General features: G+C 34.7%; 1 non-coding gene across 1 annotated transcript; it reads left to right on the top strand.

Moving 5' to 3' along the window:
- The first annotated feature begins 5,696 nt into the window (after positions 1-5,696).
- On the top strand, positions 5,697-5,844 carry LOC112822892 (U4 spliceosomal RNA). The gene has a single exon (XR_003207870.1). It is a non-coding gene; the product is annotated as a U4 spliceosomal RNA (small nuclear RNA).
- Positions 5,845-7,398: the final 1,554 nt, after the last annotated feature.

A 7,398-nucleotide genomic window follows, 5' to 3' on the forward strand; every position in this document is an offset into this window, starting at 1 on the left:
GTTATACTTTCTGCAATACTTAGAATGTTGAGCAAAATCTTTGAATAGGAATAAATAGTGAGCATACTTTTCTTTTTCTTGATTTTAAGGGAAAAGTCTATCATTTCACCACTGTGTATAATGCTTGGGTTCTGGTAGATACCCATAATCTGGTTAAGAAAATCTCCCCCCAGGGCGCCTGGGTGGTTCAGTTGGTTAAGCGACTGCCTTCGGCTCAGGTCATGATCCTGGAGTCCTGGGATCGAGTCCCACGTCCAGCTCCCTGCTCAGCGGGGAGTCTGTTTCTCCCTCTGACCCTCTTCCCTCTCGTGCTATCTCTCATTCTCTCTCTCTCAAATAAATAAATAAAATCTTAAAAAAAAAATCTCCCCTCCCTTTTTTAACACAGGTGTAGAATTTTTAACTGGTTTATTTGCATCTATAGAAACTCTTATATGGTTTTCTATTTTAATTACTTCATTTGGTGAGTTACATTTATAATTATTTTCTAAAGTTAATTTACATTCATTTCTGGGATTAATTCATTCAACATACGCTTATTAAAAATTTACCATATAAGGTCCTGGTCTAGGTATAGGGCTTAGTAGTTAACAAAATATATGCTTTAATGAAACTCATGTTGTAGTTAGAAGGAAACACCAAAAAGAAATATTTTATTTTTTCATGGTTTTTATATTTTTTTATTTTATTATGTTATGTTAATCACCATACAATATATCATTAGTTTTTGATGTAGTGTTCCATGATTCATTGTTTGCATATAACACCCAGTGCTCCATGCAGAATGTGCCCTCTTTAATACCCATCACCAGGCTAACCCATCCTCCCACCCCCCTCCCCTCTAGAACCCTCAGTTTGTTTCTCAGAGTCCATAGTCTCTCATGGTTCGTCTCCCCCTCCGATTCCCCCCCTTAATTCTTCCCTTCCTGCTATCTTCTTCTTCTTCTTCTTTTTTTAACATAATGTATTATTTGTTTCAGAGGTACAGGTCTGTGGTTCAACAGTCTTACACAATTCACAGTGCTCACTATAGCACATACCCTCCCTAATGTCTATCACCCAGCCACCCCATCCCTCCCACCCCCCCACCACTCCAGCAACCCTCAGTTTGTTTCCTGAGATATTTTATTTTTATTTTTTTAATCTTTTTTTAAAGAATTTTTTATTTATTCATTTGAGACACAGAGATACAGAGAGAGAGAGAGCATGAGCAGTGGGAGAGGCAGAGGGAGAGGGAGAAGCAGACTCCCCGCTGAGCCAGGAGCCCGATGTGGGGCTGGATCCCAGGACCCCGGAATCATGACCTGAGCCGAAGGCAGACGTTTAACCATCTGAGCCACCCAGGCGCCCCTTCCTGAGATATTTTAATTTAAATAAGTAGTATGTTACACAGTCATAAGTACAATGGAGAAATATCACAAAACTAACTTGTTCACAAAACACTATATCATATCTCATGAATATGTTTGGCCATCCATGTTTTCTTTCTCATGATATCTTTGATTTGGATAACAAGATTTTTGAGCCTCATAAAATGAGTTGGGGAGCATTCCCTCATTTAAATTTATTAGTGTAATTGTATTAGTTTGTCTAAATGGCAAAGTAACAATTTGTATATGTTTTCTCCAATCAAGTATTGAACAAAATTCTCCTAAATATATTCATATGTAGAATGTGTAAAATAATGATCTCTTCTTTATGACTTACATCAGGGATTGTAATAGAGTAATAGTAAGCATTTCTTAATTCAATATAATTTATTCCATTGCATCTGTTCTTATTTTGATCTTTTGAGTTTGTATATCAACGTATAAAACAATGTCAAATATTTCATGTTATCAATGTTTATATTCTGCATAAAATTCTACCAGAATGTTATCAAATTTGGTTGTGAGTCCTGCCAAATGAAGAATATTCCCCCATTCACATTATTTCTGGAATGATCATCTCAATGCTAGATATGGCCTTGCCAAAATTATATAGATTTTGCATTCAAAAACAGCATTTTCTCACTTTTTATATAATTTTTGTTATACAGAAAGACATATGTATTTTTAAAAATCATATTTCAATTCAGAATACTTAAATCTATCGATGATATGCATTTTCTTGATTCATGTTACAATGAATGTATGACAAAACTGGTAATCTTTGGACCCATTGAAATATTTTTTTAAAAGATTTTATTTATTTATTTGACAGAGAGAGACAGCGAGAGAGGGGATACAAGCAGGGGGGAGGGGGAGAGGGAGAAGCAGGCTTCCTGCTGAGCAGGGAGCCTGATGCAGGACTCAATCCCAGGACCCTGGGATCATGACCTAAGCCAAAGGCAGATGCTTAACGACTGAGCTACCCAGGCACCCCATGGACCCATTCAAATTTTTTAATCAATGATTTTCCACCCTTAAAACAAATTTTAAAAAATTTAACAAAATATTATTTGAGACAGAACAAAGTAACTATGGTCTGATAATTTTTCACCATATGCAAGAAAAATGGGTTATATATTTCTAAAAATTTCCTATATATACCATCTTTTAGATAATTTAAAGATCATTAAAAAAGATTATACTCTAAGTGGATGATTCTCAACAAAAGTGACCAATAATTTAATATTGAAATTTCCAATTTCACATCATTTTATCTAAATCAGAAACAGCATATTTCTTTTCACTAGAACAAAGCTTATGAGATAGCCAAATGTAGTCTTTTGGGGTAGTCCTGTTTTTCCTGAAATTCATCCATTATGACTGATATGGAGGTAGAAATTATATTTATATTCTGCTCATCATTGAAGTATCTTCTGCTATATAATGGTTAAATTAATAGCCCTAAAATGATTTCCTATTTTCTGACACTTCTGCCTATTTTCTCAAAAATGTTATTCACTTATCTAAGTAATTGTAATTTCTTTTCATCTCTAATGGCTTTCTATTTTTTCCTGATTTTTTTTGAGAATTTATTTTACTAACCAGTGCATAAATGACAGCTTAGTATTGTAACATAGAATTTGCAAAAAATATATATATATTTATTTATTTTAAAGATTTTATTTATTTATTTTTCTGAGAGAGAGAGTAGAAGCAGGAGGAGAGGCAGAGGGACAAGCAGACTCCCTGCTGAGTGTGGAGGTCTACACTGGACTAGATCCCAGGATCCTGAAATCTCGAGATCATGACCTGAGCTGATATCAGACACTTAACCAACTGAGCACCCCCCAGGTGCCACAATTTTGTAAAAATTTAAAATATTATCTACTTCACTGAAAAATTGTTATAGGAATTAAATCTGTACTCATGAAATTTCTGTCTCATCAAATAAATACTATAATATAATTGGTGGATCATTATGTATTAATCTCTACCTTATTACTATGCTCTATTTTGTGACTTGTTAATTGTAAATGAAAGTTAGTTCCTACTTGCCAATTCATATTACAACAAAAGTAATTATAGATTTAAATTAGGAGCCTGACAATACCACTCTAGCACAATAAAGAAGCATTAGACCATATGATGCAATGTGAAACATCATATGGAGCCAATATATTAATACAAACAGACGTTTCATCCATAGGCACATCAACCAGAGAATGATTTAACATTTTAAATTATTTTTATTTTGAATATTTTTAAAATATGGTAGGTTTGCAAGGCATTTATATTACCTAAGTCATGCATCCTTTGTAAATCGAAGCAAAATGAAATGTACTATCCCAATAGAATAAGACATTTTATTTTCTTCTAAGATCCTAATGTACTAATTTATTAGAATAAATATTCCATCTTCCAGAAAATTTTTATAATAAATGTGTAAACTGTCCATCTTTAGATTTAGCAAAATCATAAAATAACAGAAATGATTTCCAAACGAATGAAAGATATCTATTATGTGACTAGTGCATTCTGCAGTGCAGCACCCAATGTCTCCTATTCTGAGATTGGTTCACAGAAGGTCTCCATTGACATCCACACCATTTAAGCAAAATAGCCAATAACTTTTTCAACTTTTCCAAATATGTCTTAGGCATTGTTCATTTTTTTAGAGGTTAGCGACCCCTATGAACATGTAAAGCTCAAGTATAATCTGTTTTCTTTTTTTCCCCTCCTGCCATCTTCTTCTTTTTCTTTTTTTAAATTTTTTATTGTTATGTTAATCACCATATATTACATCATTTGTTTTGGTGTACTGTTCCATGATTCATTGTTTGTTCATAACACCCAGTGCTCCATGCAGAATGTGCCCTCTTTAATACCCATCACCAGGCTAACCCATCCCCCTACCCTCCTCCCCTCTAGAAACCTCAGTTTGTTTTTCAGAGTCCATCGTCTCTCCTGGTTCGTCTCCCCCTCTGACTTACTCCCCTTCATTCTTCCTCTCCTGCTATCTTCTTCTTTTTCTTTTTTCTTAAAATATGTTGCGATATTTGTTTCAGAAGTACAGATCTGTGATTCAACAGTCTTGCACAATTCACAGCGCTCACCATAGCACATACCCTACCCAATGTCTATCACCCAGCCACCCCATCCCTTCCACCCCCAACCACTCCAGTAACACTCAGTTTGCTCCTGAGATTAAGAATTCCTCATATCAGTGAGGTCATATGATACATGTCTTTCTCTGATTGACTTATTTCACTAAGCATAACACCCTCCAGTTCCATCCACGTTTTCTTAATTTAAGAAGGAGGTAGTCTGTTTGGTTTTAATAGCAGAATCATGGCACTTTCAAAACAAAAGATCTCAGAGTCAAAGAACTTAGAACTATGTGGCATCATACGGCTCACCAATCCAATACCATAACTTTACATAAAGTTTCATTTACTGAGCAGATGGCTGTTAATGTTGCGGATGTGTTTCTACATGCAATAGAGTGCACTGGTACAGAGAACAAGCATTCCAATATCTTCCCTGTTTGCCAACGTTAAAGCTAATTTTTTTTTTCTTAGACAAAGAAAATTATTTGATCAAGTGAGCCCTAAGTAATCCTGCTGGGTAAGAGCCTGAAGTTACCATGAAAAAGAAATCAGATTGTCAATGGGGGTGAGGAAAGGGAATAAAACTTCTGCTGTAGGGCTGGAGGATATATCCAATAGCTTTTTCCTCTTTCATTTTCCATTTTTACTAACATGCCCTTCATAATCTAGAGTATGTCATTCAGCTTTGGGATTGGCATATAAAATATGAAATTTATTTTCATCAGTTAGAGGAGCAAAATAATGTGAACAAACAGTAGCAACAACAAAAGATGGCAAAAGATGAACCAGCTATATGCTCTAGAGAAGAAGACTGATGTGCTTTGAACAAGATGGACTTTAAGATAAATACATTATTGGAGATAAAAATTTCAAGTCTGTGAGAATTTATAATAAATATGTATTTAAATTAACCTATTAAATAACCCGAAATACACAAACCAAATATTAGAATGTAGAAATTAGTAAATTCACCCAATTGGTGTGAGATAAACAGGTTTTTATTGATAATTCATAGGACAAAGACACATATTTGTAAGAATATGGGACATGTGAACAATAAAATTAGAGGTTCAGTTTAATAGACATATGGGCATCTATGCTTCCCCAAAAAAGGGAGCATCCATATTCTTCAGAGCATAGATGCAATATTTACAAAAGTGGCTGTTACCCTAGGTCACAAAACCTTAGTACAATTAAAAGAATTGGAATCATGTAGAGTAGCTTTGAGCAGTGGCAGTATCGTAGCCAATGAGGTTTATCCGAGGCGCGATTATTGCTAATTGGAATCATGTAGAGTATCTTTTCTATACTATACAGCTGTTGAATTAGAAATCAACAACAAAAATATGTGAAAAAAACTTATGTTTGTATAATCTATAAACATAGGTCTGAATAATTTATATATTATAAAAGAAATAATACTGAAAATTGAAAATATTTAGAAACGGGGGCACCTTGGTAGCTCAGTTAGTTAAGCATCTGCCTTCAGATGACATCATGATCCCAGGGTTTTGGGATAGAGCCCCAAGTTGGGCTCCCTGCTCAGCTGGGGAGTCTGCTTCTCCCTCTCCCTCTGCCTCTTCCCCCCATTCTTCACCCCCCACGCTCTCTCTTCCACAAAAATAAAAAAGTAAAAAAAAAAAAAAAGAAATACTTAGAAATGCAATATCATGAAAATACTTTCTATGAAAATGTGTGACACAATTCAAACGGTACTTACAGAAAAATGTATGGCATTTGCATGCTTATAGTAGGAAAGAAGTATTTATTTGTCAGCGAGGGCTGCCATAATGAAGCACCAGAGACTAGGTGTCTTATACAACAAAAATTTACATTCTCACACTTCTGGAGGCTAGAAGTCCAAGATCAAGTTATCAGCAGGTTTGGTGTCTCCTGAAGCCTCTTTACTTGGCTTCCAGATGGCCACCTTCTTGTTGTGTTCTAACATGGCCTTTCTTTCCTGCATGCATACCCCTAGTGTCTTTTCTGTGTCCAAATTTCCTCTTGGAAAAGGACATCATTCAGATTGGATTAAGGCCCACCCTACTGGACTCATTTTAATTTAATCACCACTTTAAAGGACTTACCTTTTAAGAGAGTCACATTTGGGGTCCTGGGGCATTAGGGTTTCAACAAATGAATTTGGAGAGTATATAATTCAGCCTACTACAAGAAGAAAGCTGTTAGTTAATGAGTAATGTGTCAAACATGAGTAATTACAAAGCAACCAATAATGTAACCAAAACAAGCAGAAATAAGAAACAATAAAGTACAGGAAATCAATAGAATATAAAACCAGAGACACATGAGAAAAAAAAATAAAGACAGAAGACAAATCTTTGAAAAAACTAAAAACTAAAAATAAACATTTGGTACAATCATTCAAAAAATACAGATGGCATAAATAAATAATATTGGGAATGGAAAAAGACGAATACAAGCTCTAAGAAGCATCTTCCATCCCAGAACATCAGTAAAAATGTATTTTACTAATTATTACTGGGGAATTATATCTAGGCATTTCAGTGAATCCCTGCCCTCATCTGATAACTTGGTTAGATGTTCCTACCAACTTATTCCTCGATGACATCAGTTATTATATTATATTGTAATTTTCTACCCATCCCCATTTTGAACTACACCATCAGAGATAAAATAAAAAACAGTGACATTAGACCAGATGGACCTAACAGATATATTTTGAACATTCCATCCTAAAACAGTGAATTACACATTCTTTTCAAGTGGACATGGAATATTCTCCAGAACACATCACATGTTAGGCCACATCACATGTTAGGCCACAAATGAAATCTCAACAAATTAAAAAAGATATCATGCACCTTTTCTGACCACAACAGTATGAAACTAGAAGTGAATTACAAGAAAAAATCTGGAAAGAATGCAAATACATGGAAGGT

This window comes from Callorhinus ursinus, unplaced genomic scaffold (genome assembly GCF_003265705.2).
Source record: "Callorhinus ursinus isolate GAN/ISIS: 27379988/994484 unplaced genomic scaffold, GSC_fseal_2.0 scaffold8, whole genome shotgun sequence".
In the NCBI taxonomy this organism is placed as follows: domain Eukaryota; kingdom Metazoa; phylum Chordata; class Mammalia; order Carnivora; family Otariidae; genus Callorhinus; species Callorhinus ursinus.